Here is a 19979-nt window from a genome sequence, read left to right as displayed (position 1 = left end):
GTTGCTATCTACCACAGGGGAGAGTTTGGAGAGTGTAAATACTCTTCAGAAGAGTGTAATAGAATCCAGAGTCTAAAGATGTATCATTTGTAGGGTCCAGGATACAATCCACATTTATTAGACACACACACACACACACACACACACACACACATCCAGAGAAGTATGACTTAAATGAAAAAGCGATTAATTGAGATGGGCCCTGATATGACTCATATGTGCATTAGCATCTGTTGTAACTGTTTGGGGACATAAAGGAAAATGGGCATATAACGAATGAAAACACAACAACATTAACAGAAAAACAGAAACTACAAGAAAGGAGCCAAATGAAATTTTATATTTAAACGTACAATGCCTGAATTAAAAAAAATCATTATATAGGATCAAAGAAGATTGAGAAAGAAGTCAATGAACTTGATATATGAATAGAAATTATTTAATCCAAAAAGTGAAAAAGAAGATTTTAGAAAAAGAAATTAGTCTTAGTGACTGGTAGGATAGTATCAAAAGATCCAACAGCACATATTCAATGGGAGTCCTAGAAGTATAAGAAAGGAGAAATTGGAGCAAAAATTTTTGGAGAAATAATGGTCGAAAATTAACCCCAAATTGGTGAAAGGCATAAATTTACGTGTTCAAGAAGCTCAGTGAACTCCAAACAAGCTAAGTTCAAGAAAATCACATACATCATAGTTAAGCAGTTGAAATGTCAGATGAAGAAAGAATCTTGAAGGTACCCTGAGAACTGATACAATAATAACAAATGATAGCTGAATACTTAACAGAAACTGTGCTGGTCACCAGGCAAGGAACACCTTTATATTGCTGGAAAAACAAGTCAACCCAGAATTCTATTATCAGTGAAAATATCATTTAAAAATGAAGACAAAACAAAAACCTTTTCAGAGAAATAAAAATTAAAAGATTTCATTGCAGCAGGTATGCACTACAAGAATGATAAAGGAAGTTCTTCAGGCCGAAGGGAAGTAATACCAGATGAAAATTCAGATTTTCAGGATGCAGTAGAGGATACTGCAATTGATAAATATGTGGATAAATAAAAAGTCTCCTCTGTACCAATTAAAAAAAACCCTGTCAATTTAAAGCAAAATTTACTTTATGATATGGCATTTATGGCATACGTTGATATAATATTACAACTGTAGAATAAGGGATTGAGCCAGGTAGGTGAAATTATGTGCCGTATTGGTTTCTTATTTTACGTGAAGTGGTAGAATAGTAGCTCTAAGTTCACTGTGAAATGTTAAAGGTGCATGTTATGATTCCTACAGCTAACCCCCCCCAAAAGAAAAGTGTATACAAAGAAATACAGCTTGAAAACAAAAAGTAATCAAAATAGAATTAAAAGTGTATCCAGAGAATATGAAAGGAGATGTAAAGGTAGTAACAGATTAATATAAACAGATGAGATGAAAAGAAAACAAATAGCAAAATTATAGACCTAGATTAACCCTCTCAAGAATTATATTAAATGAAAACAGATAAAGTATTTTATTGAAAAGTTAGAGATTGACACATTGGTAAAATGCAAGACCTTCACATATGCTGTCTACCAGAAATTCATTTTAAATGTAATGACATAGATCAAAAGTAAATGCATGAGGAGGTGGAGTTAAAATGGCAGAGAAGTAGGGGGATCCTGGGCTTTTCTCATTTATCTAACATGGGTGTAATGAAGTCCAGTCACTTGGGAGACCCAGGAAATTAATCTGCAGAGTTCCAGAAGGATTTCCACAGCTAGAGGGAGACAACTTGGCAGGTGTGAGGTATGTGGAAGTGAAGTGGGAGAGAGAAAAACAGCAGTGCCCTGGAGAGGAAGGAACCCTTTCTGTGGAGAGACCAAGGGAGAGAAAGAGAGGGGTTGAAAAATGTGGCATTGAGTTCACACAAGAGGAAAACGTCTCTGGACCATGGACTGGGGAGCAAAAAGTACTGAGTGTCCCAGTTTTTTTTGTTTGTTTGTTTTGTTTTGTTTTGTTTTTTTGCAAATAGCATTTGGAGCTCCAACTCTGAGGTTTTGGAAGTATGTGACTTTCTCCGCAGTAGAGCCATGGTATGCACTCCTGGGGAGGAAGGAGCTGGCCCCAGAGTGCATAGGATGGTGTAGAGAGCTCCAGGGCACACTGGGAGAGAACATTCCCCTTCCTGGAGTACTTTTGAAGACGGTTTATTCCCTCCCCAAGGACAAAAAAAAGTCCTGAATGTGCTATGGATGGAGGGTGGAGAGGGTCTACTCCAGAGAAGGGGAGCAGATCCACGCCATGCCAGGGCCTTTAAGACTTTGCATTTTGAATCCCAGCCATGCACCAAAGAAAAAACACAAGACAGATTTGGTGCAAGACAGGCTGACTTCCCTTGCTATTCTGTGAGGGCTGCCTGAACACTGTAGGTGTGAGATCCCCTGTCTGGGGACAAGAGATAGGTGTGGCGCTATTTTCTCTCCAACACCAACATGATAGGACTTCAGAGAGCAGCACAGCAGTTCCCAGTGGAGAACTTACACCAAGCTCTTAAACCAAGCTCTGCCCCCCGTGCCTGGCAACTGCTTATTTACTGAGGTGAGACTGAGTCTGAGCCAACACAGCAGGCCTCTCCTCCAGACCAGCATAGCCAGCACTTCCCTTGCACCAAGTGCACTGAAAATTGAGCGCCTCAAAAACAACACCATCAGGTCTCTTTTCTTTTCTTTCTTTCTTCTTTTTTTCTTTTGGAATCAGGCTCACCGTGTCTGTTCTTTTGATTTCCTTTTCTCTTTTTTTGGATCAAGCTTTTTCATTCTTTTCTTCCTTTTGTTCTCCTCCCCCACTCCCTTTCTTTAGAATCAGCCCTAAATTCTGGGTTTTTTGTTGTTGTTGTTCCCTTTCCTTTTCTCTTTTTGGGGATCAGGCTTCCTCCCCTCCCCTGTTTTCCAGGGTTACTTCGAGAAACAAATCAAAGCACACCTAGTTAACAGTCTAAACACTCCACCACTGCAAGCAAGGATGAACACTGCAGAGGACTGACAAGTGGGAAAGAGTACCCAAAATATAACTGCACAGTACAGACAGCATATACCAGAAACACATCCTGAAGTGCCAGGCCCTGGACAGTGTATGACCCCTTTTTAATATAGCAGTACTCTCAGGTAAGGACACATATCAGGCTTTAAAAAAAAAAAAAGGATAGAAACTTAACAAAAATGACAAGACAGAGGAATTCTCCCCAAAAGAAAGGTCAAGAAGAAATCATAGCCAGGGACTTGCTCAAAACAGATCTAAACAATATATCTGAAGAAGAATTTATAGCAACAGTCATAAGACTACTAGCTGGGCTTTAAAAAAAGCATAGAAGACACCAGAGTAACCCTTGCTGCTGAGAGCAAAGACCTAAGAACTAGTCGGGATAAAATAAAAAGTGCTATAGCTGAGATGGAAAACAAACTGGATAGAGTGACAATGATGACTGAATAGGCAGAGGAGAGAATAGGTGAAATAGAAGATTAAATTATGGGAAATAATGGATATGAAAAAAGAAGAGGGAAAGGAAATTATTAGGTCACGAGGGGAGACTTAGCTTAAGTGATTCCGTGAAACAAAACGATATCCATATCATAGGAGTCCCAGAAGAAAGAGTGGGTAAAAGGGGCAGAGGGTCTGTTTGAACAAATTATACCTGAGAACTTACCTAATATGGGGAAAGAAACAGGCATTCAAGTCCTAGACACACAGATCTCCACTCAAAATCAACAAAAACAGGTCAGAATCATGACACATCATAGTGAAACCTGCAAATACAAAGATAAGGAGAGAATTCTGACAGCAGCTAGGGACAAAAGGTCCTTAATCTATAGGGGCAGACACATGAGGTTAGCAGCAGATTTGTCCACGGAAGCTTGGCAGGGTACAAGGGAGTGGCAGGATCTATTCAGTGTGCTGAATGGGGAAAAGGATGCAGCCAAGATTCCTTTATCCAGCAAGTCTGGCATTCAGAATAGAAGGAGAGATAAAAGAGTTTCCCAGACAGAAATTAAAGAGCTTCATGACCAACAAACAAGCCCTGCAAGAAATTTTAAAGGGGGATTTTTTAAGTAGAGATAAAAAGACCAAAGCAACAAAGACTACAAAGAACCACAGGACATCACGGAAATACCAACTCTGCAGGAAACACAGTGGCATTAAATTTATATCTTTCAGTAATCACTCTGAATGTAAATGGGATAAATGCTCCAATCAAAAGACATGCGGTATCAGAATGGATTAAAAAAAAACAATATCCATCTATATGGATATTGTCTGTAAGAGACTGGTTTTAGATCTGAGGACACAGGCAGATTGAAAGTGAGGGGATGGAGAACCATCTATCATGCTAATAGAAGTCAAAAGAAAGCTAAATAGTCATGCTTATATCAGACAAACTAGATTTTAAAACAAAGACTGTAACAAGAGATTCAGAAGGACATTGTATCATAATTAAGGGGCCTACCCATCCAGATGATAAAACAATTGTAAATATTTATGTCCCCAACTTGAAGCACCCATATGTAAACTAATTAATAACAAACATAAACTCATGGAGAAAATTATCTGAGCAGAAAATCAAGGAAACAATGGCTTTGAATGACACACTGGACCAGATGGACTTAACAGATACATTCAGAACATTTCATCCTAAAGCAGCAGAAGACACATTCTCCTCAGGTGCACATGGAACATTATCCGGAATAGATCACATATTGGGTTACAAATCAGTCCTCAATAGGTACAAAAACTTTGAGATGATCCCATGCCTATTTTCAGATCACAATGCTATGAAACTTGAGGTCAACCAGAAGGAAAAAATTGCAAAGCCCTCAAATACACAGAGGTTAAAATCCTACTAAAGAATGAATGGGTTAACCAAGAAATTAGGAAATAAAAAAAAAAAATACATGAAATCCAATGAAAATGAAAACACAACAGTCCAACACCTTTGGGATGCAGCAAAGGCAGTCCTAAGAGGAAAGTACATTGTACTTAAGGCCTAACTCAAGAAGCAAGAACAGTCCCAAATATACAACCTAACCTTACTCCTATCAGACATAGAAAAGGAGCAGCATAAAAAGCCCAAAGATAGCTGAAGAAAGGAAAAAATAAAGGTTAGAGCAGAAATAAACTATACAGATACAAAAAACAAAACAAAACAAAAAAAACAACCCAAAAAACAATAGAACAGATCAATGAAACTAAGAGTTGGTTCTTTGAAAGAATAATCAAAATCGATAAACCCCTAGGCAGACTTATCAAAAAGAAGAGAGGACCCAAATATATAAAAATCACAAATGAAAGAGGAGAGGTCACAACCAACACCACAGAAATACAAACAATTCTAAGAGAATACTATGAAAAATCATATGCCAACAAACTGGGCAATTGGGAAGAAATGGACAAGTTCCTAGAAATTTGCATACTACCAAAACTGAAAAAGGAAGAAATGGAAAATATGAACAGATGCATATCAGCAAAGACATAGACTCACTTATCAAAATTCTCACAAAAAACAAGAGTCCTGGGCTAGATGGCTTCCAGGGTGAATTCTGACATTTAAAGAAGAATTAATACGTATTCTTCTCAAGCTGTTCAAAAAAATGGAACTGGAAGGAAAACTTCCAGACCCATTCTATGAAGCCAGCATTACCTTTATTCCAAACCCGACAAAGACCCCACTCAAAAGGAGAATTACAGGCAATATCCTTGATGGACCCAGGTGCAAAAATTCTCAACAAGTTACTAGCAAATTGAATTCAACAGTACATTAAAAGAGTTATTCACCATGATCAAGTGGGATTTATTCCTGGGCTTCAGGGCTGGTTCAGTATTTGCAAGTCAATCAATATGATACATCACGTTAATATAGAAAGGATGAGAACCATATGATCCTTCCAATAATTGCAGACAAAGCATTTGACAAAATACAACATCCTTTCTTGATAACCCTCAAGAATGTAGGTATAGAAGGAACATACCTCAACATCATAAAGGCCATATGTAAAAGGCTCACAACTAATATCATCAAGGGGGAAAAACTGAGAACTTTCCCTTTAAGGTCAGGAATACGACAGGGATGCCCGCTCTCACCAGTGTTGTTCAACATAGTTTTGGAAGTCCTAGCTTCAGCATTCAGACAACAGAAAGAAATAAAACTTTCACTCTTCGCAGATGACATGACACTCTACATGGAAATCCCAAAGATTCGGCCAAAAAACTTCTAGAACTGATATCTGAATTCAGCAAAGTTGCAGGATACAAAGTCAATGTATAGAAATCGGTTGAATTTTTATATACCAATAATGAAGCAGCAGAAAAAAAATCAAGGAATTGATCCCATTTACAATTACACCAAAAACCATAAGATATCTAATAATAAACCTAACCAAAGAGGTAAAATATCTGTATGCTGTAAAGTATAGAAAACTTATGAACGAAATTGAAGACACAAAGAAGTGTAAAAATATTCCATGCTCATGGATTAGAAGAACAAATATTGTTAAAGTGTTGATACTACCCAAAGCAATCTACACATTCAGTGCATTCCCTATCAAAATAACACTAGCATTCTTCACAGAGCTAGAATAAACAATCCTAAAATTTGTATGGAACTAGCAATGGCCCCGAATAGCCAAGGTTACGTTGAAAAAGAAAAGCGAAGCTCAAGGCATCACAATTCCGGACTTCAGGCTGTATTACAAAGCTGTAATCATGAAGACAGTGTGATACTGGAACAAAAACAAGACACATAGATCATTGAAACAGAATAGAGAACCCAGAAATGGATCCACAAATGTATGGCCAACTAATCTTTGACAAAGCAGGAAAGAGTATCCATTGGAAAAAAGATAGTTTCTTTAGCAAATGGTGCTATGAAATCTGGATAGTGATATGCCAAAGAATGAAACTGGACCATTTTCTTATACAATACACAAAAATAAACTCAAAATGAATGAAAGACCTAAATGTGAGACAGGAAATCATCAGAATCCTAAAGGAGAAAACAGGCAGCAACCTCTTTTACCTCGGTTGCGGCAACTTCTTACTAGATCTGTCTCTGGAGGGAAGGGAAATAAAATCAAAGTTGAAATATTGGTGGGCGGGGGAATGGGCTAAGTGGGTGATGGCATGAAGGGATGGGCACTTGGGATTAGCACTGGATGTTAAATGTAAGTGATGAGTCACTGGGTTCTACTCCTGAACCAATATTACACTGTGTGTTAGCTAACTTGAATTGACAAAACACATTTCAAAAAAATAAAATAAATGTATGAAATAAGATGTAGCATGCAAATAGTAATTATGAGAATGCTAGAGTGGTTATGTTAATATTAGGTGAAGTCGATTTCAACCAGTATTAATGGAGATAAAGAAGGGCATTTCATAATGATAACACTTACCAGGAAGACATCAGCTACAAATTTGTAAGTGCTGAAGATCTGTAATCATAGGCAGAAATTTTAACGCCATGCTGCCTATAAATGATAGAAAACCTAGAAAAAAGCTATCACTTTGAACATAGAAGATCTAAAAAATAGTATCAACCACTTTGACCTAATGACATTTTCAGAACATCACATGTAACTGGAATACAACAGATTGCACATTCCATTCAAGTGCACATGATATGCATACCAAGGTAAATCATATATTGATCTATAAATCTTTTCAATACATTTCAAAAGATTGAAGTTCTAGAGAATGTAATTTCTAACCCTGATAGAATTTAAAGTAGAAATCATTAACAATATGATATGCATGGAAAATCCAAATATTTGGAATTAAAACGATATAATTTTCCCTAGTTCATCTACAGGTTTAATGCAATCAAAATCATTTTTTTCCCTAGAGCATTTTTAAAAGTGTGTGTGACTCTCTTCATTATATTACTTTAAGGCACTCTAAGCTTACATTAATTGTAAAAGATCAGGTCCATGTTTGTAATAATGATTTTTCTCTTATTTCAAGTTCTAGGAACACCACTTGATATAGCTTTAAATTTTTATTTATTGTTTATTTTTTATCTTTTATAACATAGTTGTATATGCTTATGTAACTTTTTAAAATATAATTTATTGTCAAATTGGTTTCCATACAACACCCAGTGCTCATCCCAACAGCTGCCCTGCTCAATGCCCACCATTCACTCTCCCCTCTCTTCCACCCCCCATCAACCCTCAGTTTGTTCTCCATATTTAAGACTCTCTTATGGTTTGCCTCCTTCCCTCTCTGTAACTTTTTTTTTTTTTATGAGTGAAAACATATGGTATCTGTTTTTCTCTGCCTGACTTATTTCACTGAGCGTAACACTCTCCAGTTCCATCCACATTGCTACAAATGGCCATATTTCATTCTTTCTCATTGCCAAGTAGCATTCCATTGTATATATAAGCCACATCTTCTTTATCCATTCGTCGGTTGATGGACATGTAGGCTCTTTCCATAATTTGACTATGGTTGAAAGTGCCGCTATAAACATTGGGGTACAAGTGCCCCCATGCATCAGCACTCCTGTAACCCTTGGGTAAATTCCTAGCAGTGCTACTGCTGGGTCATAGGGTAGATCTATTTTTAATTTTTTGAGGACCCTCCACATTGTTTTCCAGAGTGGCTGCACCAGTTTGCATTCCCACCAACAGTGCAAGAGGGTTCCCATTTCTCCACATCCTCGCCAGCATCTATAGTCACCTGATTTGTTCATTTTAGCCATTCTCACTGGCGTGAGGTGATATCTCAGTGTGGTTTGATTTGTATTTCGCTGATGAGGAGTGACGTTGAGCAGAATGCTGGTGTAATTTTGATTGGGATTGCATTGAATGTGTAGATTGCTTTGGGTAGTATTGACATTTTAACTATATTTATTCTTCCAATCCATGAGCACGGTATGTTTTTCCATTTCGTTGTGTCTTCCTCAATTTCCTTCATAAGCTTTCTATAGTTTTCAGCCTACAGATCTTTTACATCTTTGGTTAGGTTTATTCCTAGGTATTTTATGATTCTTGGTGCAGTTGTGAATGGGATCAATTTCTTAATTTGTCTTCTGTTGCTTCATTGTTAGTGTATAAGAATGCAACTGATTTCTGTACATTGATTTTGTATCCTGCGACTTTGCTGAATTCACGAATCAGTTCTAGCAGACTTTTGGTGGAGTCTGTCGGGTTTTCCGTGTGTAATATCATGTCATCTGCAAAAAGTGAAAGCTTGACTTCATCTTTGCCAATTTTGATGCCTTTGATTTCCTTTTGTTGTCTGATTGCTAATGCTAGAACTTTCCAACACTGTGTTAAACAACAGCGGTGAGAGTGGACATCCCTGTTGTGTTCCTGAATGCAGGGGGAAAGCTCTCAGTTTTTCCCCATTGAGGATGATATTAGCTGTAGGCTTTTCATAAATGGCTTTTATGATGTTTAAGTATGTTCCTTCTATCCAGACTTTCTTGAGAGTTTTTATTTTTTTATTATTATTTTTTTTAATAATTTTTTTTTCAACGTTTATTTATTTTTGGGACAGAGAGAGACAGAGCATGAACAGGGGAGGGGCAGAGAGAGAGGGAGACACAGAATCGGAAGTAGGCTTCAGGCTCTGGGCCATCAGCCCAGAGCCCGACGTGGGCCTCGAACTCACGGACCGCGAGATCGTGACCTGGCTGAAGTCGGACGCTTAACCGACTGCGCCACCCAGGCGCCCCTCGAGAGTTTTTATTAAGAAAGGATGCTGAATTTTGTCAAATGCTTTTTCTGCATCAATTGACAAGATCATAGGGTGCTTTTCTTTAATTAATGTGATGTATCACGTTGATTGATTTGCTAATGTTGAACCAGCCCTTCAGCCCAGGAATGAATCCCACTTGATCATGGTGAAGAATTCTTTTTATATGCTGTTGAATTCAATTTGCTAGTATCTTGTTGAGAATTTTTGCATCCATATTCATCAGGGATATTGGCCTGTAGTTCTCTTTTTTTTGCTGGGTCTCTGTCTGGTTTGGGAATCAAAGTAATGCTGGCTTCATAGAATGAGTCTGGGAGTTTTCCTTCCCCTTCTATTTTTTGGAACAGCTTGAGAAGGATAGGTATTATCTCTGCTTTAATGTCTGGTAGAATTCCCCAGGGAAGCCATCTGGTCCTGGACCCTTATTTGTCGGGAGATTTTTGATGACTGATTCAATTTCTTCACTGGTTCTGGGTCTGTTCAAGTTTTCTGTTTCTTCCTGATTGAGTTTTGGAAGTGTGTGGGTACTTAGGAATTTGTCCATTTCTTCCAGGTTGTCCAGTTTGTTGGCATATAATTTTTCATAGTATTCCCTGATAATTGTTTGTGTTTATGAGGGATTGGTTGTAATAATTCCATTTTCATTCATGATTTTATCTATTTGGGTCATCTCCCTTTTCTTTGTGAGAAGCCTGGCTAGAGGTTTGTCAATTTTGTTTATTTTTTCAAAAAAACAAGTCTTGGTTTCATTGATCTGCTCTACTGTTTTTTTAGATTCTACATTGTTTATTTTTCTCTGATCTTTATTATTTCTCTCCTTCTGCTGGCTTTGGGGTGTCTTTGCTGTTCTGCTTGTAGTTCCTTTAGGTGTGCTGTTAGATTTTGTATTTGGGATTTTTCTTGTTTCTGGAGATAGGCCTGGATTGCAATGTATTTTCCTCTCAGGACTGCCTTTGCTGCATCCCAAAGCATCTGGATTGTTGTATTTTCATTTTCACTTGTTTCCTTACATTTTTAAATTTCTTCTCTAATTGCCTGGTTGACCCATTCATTCTTTCATGGAGGTTAAAGAACACCTCCATGCTTTTGGAGGTTTTCCAGACTTCTTCCTGTGGTTGATTTCAAGCTTCATAGCATTGTGGTCTGAAAGTATGCATGGTATGATTTCAAATCTTGTATACTTATGAAGGGCTGTTTTGTGACCCAGTATGTGATCTATCTTGGAGAGTGTTCCATGTGCACTCGAGAAGAAAGTATATTCTGTTACTTTGGTTTGCAGAGTTTTAAATATATCTGTCAAGTGCATCTGATCCAATGAATCAATCAGGGCCCTTGTTTCTTTATTGATTCTGTGTCTAGATGATCTATCCATTGTTGTAAGTGGAGTATTAAAGTCCCCTGCAAGTAACACATTCTTATCAATAAGGTTGCTTATGTTTGTGATTAATCGTTTTATGTATTTTGGGGCTGCCATATTCGGTGCATAGACATTTATAATTGTTAGCTCTTCCCGATGGATAGACCCTGTAATTATTATATAATGCCCTTCTTCATCTCTTGTTACAGCCTTTAATTTAAAGTCTAGTTTGTCTGATAGAAGTATGGCTACTCCAGCTTTCTTTTGACATCCAGTAGCATGATAAATAGTTCTCCATCCCCTCACTTTCATTGGAAGGTGTCCTCAGGCCTAAAATGAGTCTCTTGTAGACAGCAAATAGATGGGTCTTGTTTTTTTATCCATTCTGATACCCTATGTCTTTTGGTTGGCGCATTTAGTCCGTTTACATTCACTGTTATTATTGAAAGATATGGATTTAGAGTCACTGTGATATCTATAGGTTGCATGCTTGTAGTGATGTCTCTGGTACTTTGTGGTCCTTGCAACATTTCACTCACAGAGTCCCCCTTAGGATCTCTTGCAGGGCTGGTTTCGTGGTGATGAATTCCTTCAGTTTTTGTTTGTTTGGAAAAACCTTTACCTCTCCTTCTATTCTGAATGACAGACTTGATGGGTAAAGGATTCCTGACTGCATATTTTTTTCTGTTCATCACATTGAAAATTTCCTGCCATTCCTTTTGGCCTGCCAAATTTCAGTAGATAGGTCTGCTACTACCCTTATATGTCTACCTTTGTATGTTAGGGCCCATTTATCCCTAGCTGCTTTCAGAATTCTCTCTTTATCCTTGTATTTTGCCAGTTTCACTGTGATATGCCATGCAGAAGATTGATTCAAGTTATATCTGAAGGGAGTTATCTGTGCCTCTTGGATTTCAATGCCTGTTTCCTTCCCCAGATCAGGGAAGTTCTCAGCTATGATTTGTTCAAGTACACCTTCAGCCCCTTTCTCTTCTTCTGGAATTCCTATGATACGGATACTGTTCCGTTTGATTGCATCACTTAATTCTCTAATTTTCTCCCCTCGTACTCCTGGATTTTTTTTTTTATCTCTCTTTTCCTCAGCTTTCTCTTTTTCCATGATTTTATCTTCTAATTCACCTGTTCTCCCCTCTGCCTCTTCAATCCATGCTGTAGCCACCTTTTGTTTTGCACCTCATTTATAGCACTTTTCAATTCATCATGACTATTTGTTAGTCCCTTGATCTCTGTAGCAGTAGATTCTGTGCTTTCCTCTATGCTTTTTTCAAGCCCAGCGATTAATTTTATGACTATTATTCTAAATTCTTGTTTAGTTATATTTCTTGAATTGGTTTTGATCAATTCATTAGCTGTCACTACTTCCTGGAATTTCTTTTGAGAAGAATTCTTCCGTTTCATCATTTTGGGTAGTTTTCTGTCCCTTATGTGTTTTAAAAGCTTGTTGTGTGCTCTGCACCTGTGAGCACTGCTATATTAAAGGAGGGTCATGCACTGTCCAGGGCCTGGCCCCTCAGGAGGTGTTTTTTCGGAGATAGTTACTTGCTCTCTGTTGTTGTCACTTTGGTTATTTTATTGACCTACATAGTGATATTTTGGACCCCACACCAGGTGTGCTTTGATTTGTTCCTTGGAGTAGTCCTGTAAAGGAAAACAGATAGACAAACACGAGACCAAAACACACAAACACACAAACAAATAACACAAATAAACAAAAACAAAAAACTAAAGATTAAAAACAAAAACCCAAAACCACTGACTGCAAGTAAAGAAGAGGGTGGAGGCGGTGCTGATGGAAGAGCACATATAAAGAGAGAAATGACAGGAGCTGGGCAGGAGGATAAACATTGATTAGGCAGAGAGACTAAAATGCTTAATCGAGAGAGAGAGAAAGAAAATAAGGAAGGAGGCGGGGAAAACAAAATGAAGAGAAACCATATGGCTTGATTATTCCAGAGAGAGAGAAAGGAGTGCAAAGAAGGAGGTGTAGAACATGTGCAAGACAGTGGATTAAATATGTCTGTTTAGACAGACAGTAACCAGAGTAACCAGCCTAGGGGAGGGAAGAGATAAGGAGGAGAATGGGGGGGTGGGGAGAATATATCTACATATCAAGAATTGATCTAGAGTCAATCCAGGCCATGCTGCAGAGTTTGTCGGGAGTAGCTGTCTGCAGGGTCTGTGCTGCTCAGGTGGATATGCAGTTACCCAGTGCGAAGGGGCGTGGTTTGGCGTAATCTGGACCCACCTCCACTATGGTCCCTGGGAGTGATCCCTGAGTCCCCTCCTTGGTGGTGGTGGTGGTGGTGGTGGTGGTGGTGGTGGTGGTGGGTTGGGGGGTGGAGAATGGTGATTCCCCAGTCTCTTCTCAGTGGAGCCAGACCCGGTGAGTCGTCCTCACTGTGCCAGGGGTGCAGACAGGGTGGTCCTTCTCTCTCCGCCAACTCCCTGACCCTGTGCTTGGCTAGGATTCAAAGTCCCGCTCCGTGCGCTCAGACACTGGGGAAGCACCTCTCAGTACTGCCATATGTGGTCCCCCCGGCTGGCTTTGTCTGTGCTGAGGCACTTCAGGGAGGATCGCCTTCTCCTATTGCAGACTGAGAGCCACTGCCCTTGCCGCCGCAAGCCCCTGGAGTGGCGGAGGCAGGCAGGCTTTGTCTTTTCCCACAGCACTTCAGGGAGACGGCAGCCTTTTCCTCTTGAAGACTGCACCCTTGGCCCAGCCACTGCACCCTGGGTGGGGGACGCAGGCGGGTTCTGTACTATTGTGCAGCCCTCCAGGGAGGGAACCACTTTTCCCAACTGCAGACTGAGCCCCTGGCCTACCACCACACCCAGACCCCTGGCTCCCCCCCTCCCCAGGTGCAGGAACAGGGAGCCGGCCCCAGTCCGAAGAAAGCCCCGCAGTTAGAGATCGGATCCCTCTCAGTCTCAGTCCCAGTCTTTCTCCTGTCTAGATAAGGTCTTGCACTTCCCTAGCCGCTCTTTCTCTTCCCTTTGTCTCTCTGCAGAAGGGGGGCCCTCCCCTCCATGCCCATGCGGCCTTTTTTTTTATATCCCCCAGTTCGCAGTCACCCACCTATCTTTTGTTAGCTTTCCCGTTTTCTTCCTAGTAGATTCAGTCTCTTTTCCTCTTTTCCACCAGGCTCTGGTGTTCAAAGTCCTTTGGCTTCTACACCTCTTTGTTTGAGAGATGTGGGAAGAATGGATCCCCCTACTTGTCTGCCATGTTGGCCCCTGCTTATGTCTACATTTTTATTAAGTTATAATTGACATATTCCACTATATAACTTTTAGGTGTGCAACATAATGATTCTAAATTTGTGTATATTGTGAAGTGATCACAACAATGTCTAGTTAACATCTGTCACCATGTATGTAGAAAAAAACCTTTTTTTCTTGTGATAAGGACTTTGAAGATTTACTTTTAGCAACTTTCAAATATACAGTACAACATTACTAACTGTAGTCAACACGTTATACATTACATCCCCATAATTCATTATTTTATACCTGAAAACTTAAACCTTTACTGCTTTTTCCCACCCAAAGTGCTGCCTGTGGCAACCACCAGCCTATTCTTTGTATCTGTGAGCTTGATGATGTTTTTTGTTTTTTAAAATTCCACATATAAGACTTGGTATTTGTCTTTCTCTCTGTTTCACTTAACATAATGGCCTCACAGTCCATCCATGTTGTCACAAATAACAGGATTTCCTTTTTTTGTGAACACTATTCCATTGTATATACATACCACATCTTCATCCATTCATCTGTTGATGGACAGATTGCATCCATATTTTGTCTACTGAAAATAACGATGCAGTGAAAGTTGGGGTGGCATATATTTTTTCCAATTAGTGGTTTTTGTTTTCTTCACATAAGTACCTAAGAGTGGAATTTCTGGACCATATGGTGATCTGTTTTTAATTTTTTGAGGAACTTCCATACTGTTTTCCATAGTGCCTGTACCAGTTTGGATTCTCGCCAACAGTGCAAAGGGTTTCTTTCCTTTTTTTACACGTTCTTGACAATACTGTAAAACCTTGGGTTGCAAGTAACTTGTTCTGCGAGTGTTTTGCAAGATGATCAAACATTTCTAATAAATTTTAACTTGATAAACAAGCAAGTCTTGAAACATGAGTACTAGATGACACCGAATTTTACATGATCACAACTGAGCCAGTGGTTCTTCTCTCTTTCTCACTGAGGGATTGTGGGTGATTATCTCCCATGCTTGGATGCTCAGTCTCAGGCTGCAGTGTTTGGCAGAAATCAGTGGTTTTTCAGAACGTTGGAAGGTACCCACAACTGGTACTAGTGTGTTTTTTGTCACTTCAAAGCACTTATGGGTAGTCCCTTACTTTTGTGTACAAGAGTAAGCTTAGGAATGCTCTGCTTCATTCTAGGTCAGGCTGCCTGCAGATGTAGACCCTTTCCTCTGCTGCCTTATTGCCAGTTACATTAAGTACAGTATATGACAAGAGTTTATTAATACTGCACTGTAGTCAACATGCGTGTGAGCATATACAATGGCCCCCATGCAGAAAAAGGTTGAAAAGAAAGGCAGAAGAAGGAGATGATTATGGTGGAAGTTAATAAGGAAATCATTGAGAAGTACAAATGATGTATGTGAGCAGCCAAAATTATAAGATTTTATAAGAAGTCTACGTCTGCATCTAGTCTACAGAAGAGGAAGAGAAGAAGGCAGACGAATCCCTCACTTCAAATGAGATTAGGGAGATGTATAAAATGTGGGAAACAGTGCAAAATTTTGTAGAAAAGCACCACCCAAATAAGGCTGTAGAAGTGTGAATGATGAATCTGTTTAATGACAATGCTATGTTACATTTACACGAAATCTTCAAAAGGAGGCAAAAGGAAGTATCATTGAATAGGTTCCTTGTTAAAGTTACATGAAAAGAAAAAGGTTCCATCAAGCCAATAGATAGCAGTGATTCTGTTAGTGAAAGTTGTCCTACACAATAACCCACCTCTTTTGTCTCCCTCACACCACCCACGAAAGTTTTTAAAGGTAAGTGCAGGCTAATTTGTTTATTTTCCTTTATATTTTGTATTTTGTTTTTTATTTTGTATTACAGTATTGTAATCATTTTTATATGAATATTTTTGGGCTGTAGATTGAATCATCTGAGTTCTTATGGGGAAATTGCTTTGATATATAAGTGCTTTATTACAGGCATGTTTCTGGAACAAAGTATGCTTGCAAACCAAGATTTTACTGTACTTCTTATTGTTTGTATTGATTACAGCCATTCTAACAGGTGTGAGGTGATACCTCATTGTGGTTTTGATGTGTATTTCCCTGATAATGAGTGATGATGAGCATCTTTTCATGTGTCTCTTGGCCATCAGTATGTTCTTTGGAAAAATGCTCAGTTTTTAGTCAGGTTGTTTTTCTACTATTGAGTTGTATGAATTCTTTATGTGTTTGGATATTAACCTTTATGAAATACAGGATTTCCCACTTAGTGTATTGCCTTTTCATTTTATGGATGGTTTCCTTTGCTGTGCAGATGATTTTAGCATGATACAGTTGTACCTGTTCATTTTTGCTTTTGTTGCCTTTACTCTTACAGTCAGATCCAAAAACTCAAAGGCCAAGACCAGTATTGAGTAGTGTACCATGTTTGTTTTCTTCTAGGAGTCTTACAGTTTCAGGTCTCACATTCAAGTTTTTAATCCATTTTGAGTTGATTTTTGTGTATGATGTAAGATTGTAGGTCTAATTTCATTCTTTTGCATGTGGTGGTCATTTCCCCACAATCATTTATTGAAGGGAATGTCTATCCTTTCCCTGTTCTATATTCTTGACATTTTTGTTGTAAGTTAATTGATTAGTTGACCACATATACCTGGGTCTAATTCTGGGCTCTCTCTGATGTGGTCTCTTCATCCATGTGTCTGTTTTTAAGTCAGCACTATACTGTTTTGATTATACCTTCAGCCCCTGGTCTCTCTTCTTCTAGAATTCCTATGATACAGATATTGTTCTGTTTGATTGCATCACTTAGTTCTCTAATTCTCCCCTCATACTCCTGGATTTTTTTATCTCTCTTTTTCTCAGCTTCCTCTTTTTCCATGATTTTATCTTCTAATTCACCTATTCTCTCCTCTCCCTCTTCAATCCATGCTATGGCAGCCTCCATTTTATTTTGCATCTCATTTATAGCATTTTTTAATTCTTCATTACTATGTTTTAGTCCCTTGATCTCTGTAGCAATAGATTCTCTGCTGTCTTCTATGCTTTTTTCAAGCCCAGCAATTAATTTTATGACTATTTAAAAAAAATTTTTTTTAACGTTTATTTATTTTTGAGACAGGGAGAGACAGAGCATGAACAGGGGAGGGTCAGAGAGAGGGAGACACAGAATCTGAAACAGGCTCCAGGCTCTGAGCTGTCAGCACAGAGCCCAACGCGGGGCTTGAACTCACGGACTGCGAGATCATGGCCTGAGCCGAAGTCGGCCACTTAACCAACTGAGCCACCCAGGCGCCCCTCAGCTTTTCACTATTGAGTATGATGTTAGTAGGGCTTGTCATACAGCCTTCATTATGTTCAGGTACATAACATATACCCACTTTATTATTTTTATCATAAATGGATGTTGAATTCTGTCATGTTATTTCTACATCTTTTGAGATGATCATAGGATTTTTGTTTTCTTTTGTTTATATGGTATATCACGTTGATTAATTAGTAAATGTTGACCCACCTTGCATCCCTGAAACAATACCCACTTGATTGTGGTGAATGAGAACTTTAATGTATTGTTGAATTTGGTTTGCTAATATTTTACTGAGAATTTTTGCATCTACATTCATTAGGGATGTTGTCCTATAACTGTCTTGTGGTATTCTTGTGTAGTGTTTGTATCAGGGTAATACTGACTGTGTAAAATGAGTTTGAAAGTGTACCTATCACTTCTATTTTTTTGAAAGAGTTTGAGAAATATTTGGTAGAATTTACCAGTGAAGGCATCTGGTCTTGGACTTTTGTTTGTTGGGAGATTTTTGATTACTGATTCAATCTCTTTACTAGTAATCAGTCTGTTAAAATTTTTTATTTCTTCATGATTCAGTCTTGGATGGTTGAATGTTTTTCTAGGAATTTATCCATTTCTTCTAGATTGTAAAATTTGTTGGCATATAATTGTTCCTTGTAGTAGTTTGTGCTTGTTTGTATTTAGTTGTAACTTCTGATTTTGAGTCCTCTTTTTTTTTTTTTTTTTTTGTTGCTGAGTTTTGCTAAAGGTTTGCCAATTTTATTTATCTTTTCACAGAACCAGCTCTTAGTTTCATTGATCATATCTAACTTCTACTCACTCTGTTGTTTCCTTTCTTCTACTAACTTTGTAACTAACTTGTTCTTATTTTTCTGGTTCCATAAAGTGTAATGTTAGGTTGTTTATTTTAGATTTTTCATCTTTCTTGAGATTAGTATTTATCTCTATGAACTTTCTTTGAACTACTTTTGCTGTATCCCATAAGTTTTGGTACGTTGTATTTCCATTTTCAGTTGTCTCGAGGTATCTGATTATTTCTCCTTTAATTTCTTCATTGACCCATTGGTTGTTCAGTAGCATGTTGTAATATCCACATATTTGTCAATTTTCCAGTTTTCTTTTTGTAATTGATTTTTAGTTTCATACTATTGTGGTTGGAAAAAAATGATTGATATAATTTCAATCTTCTTAAATTTAGTAGAACTTGTTTTGTGGCCTAAAATATGATCTATTCTGGAGGTTGTTCCAAATGCATTTGAGAAGAATGTGTATTCTGCTGCCCTGGATAGAATATTCTGTATATATCTGTTCAATTAATCTGGTAAATGTGTTGTGTAAGTCCAGTGTTTCCTTATTGATCTGTCTGGATGATCTGTTATAAAAATCAGGTATGAAAGTTCCATACTATTAATGAATTGCTGTCTGTTTCTCCCTTTAGGTCTATTAATACTTGCTTTATATATTTAGATGCTTCTAGTTTGGGTGCACAAATATTTACAAATGTGACATCTTTTTTATGGATAGATCCCTCTCCTGTTATCTAATGCCTTTTTGTTTATTTTTTTTATTATAATCTTTGCTTTAAAGTCTATTTTATCTAAGGATAGTTACTCCAGCTTTCATTTTGTTTCCATTTACATGGAATATCTTTTTAATCCCTTTACTTTCAGTCTGTCTATGTCCTTATCTGAAATGAGTCTCTTGTAGGCAGTATATAGAGGTGCCCCCCTCCCCGCTTATAACCCATTTAGCCACTCTGTGTCTTTTGATTGTAGAATTTAGCCCATTTGTATTTAAAGTAATTATGATGGGTATGTGCTTATTGCCATTTTGTTCATTGTTTTCTAGCTGTTTTGTAGTTTCTCTTTTTCTGTTCCTTTCTTCTCTTGGTTTTTTCCTTTGTGGTTTGTGATTTTGTTAGTGGTATGCTTAGATTCTTTCCTCACATTCTTTTTTTTGTTTTGTTTTGTTTGTTTGTTTGTTTGTTTTTTGTAAACAGGCTTTAATTCACTTTATTTTCTTGTATAAAACTGTTTGGTTGCCACAGCTGGAGCCTGGGTCCTCTGCATGGAGACTCTAGTATGGGTCTTTACAAGCTGGTCAGTGAATTCCTTATTGATAGGGAGACTTGGTGAACATAGCCTCTTTCCAGAGGTCAGGATTGAGCTAGCAGTAGGTCTTGGAAATGGCATCAAAAGTGGCCTTGGTGAAGTTGCCCAGAGTGGCAGTGTAGCCTCTGGCCAAGTTGTCAATACCAGCCATCATCAGTAGCTTCTTGGGCATGGGCTGAGACAATACCAGTGCCCCTGGGGTCAGGGCTGAGGCGCACCAGCACAAAACCAC

At 38.3% G+C, this 19979-nt stretch overlaps 1 protein-coding gene across 1 annotated transcript in view; it reads left to right on the top strand.

Moving 5' to 3' along the window:
• SPIDR (scaffold protein involved in DNA repair) overlaps window positions 1-19979 on the top strand; it is a 493308-nt gene that overhangs the window by 58452 nt on the left and 414877 nt on the right. The gene's annotated exons all lie outside the window — the stretch shown is intronic.

The sequence above is a fragment of the Acinonyx jubatus genome, chromosome F2, assembly GCF_027475565.1.
Source record: "Acinonyx jubatus isolate Ajub_Pintada_27869175 chromosome F2, VMU_Ajub_asm_v1.0, whole genome shotgun sequence".
Lineage (NCBI taxonomy): Eukaryota > Metazoa > Chordata > Mammalia > Carnivora > Felidae > Acinonyx > Acinonyx jubatus.
Note: the sequence above shows the minus strand (reverse complement) of the source record. Positions and strands in the feature narration are given on the sequence as shown.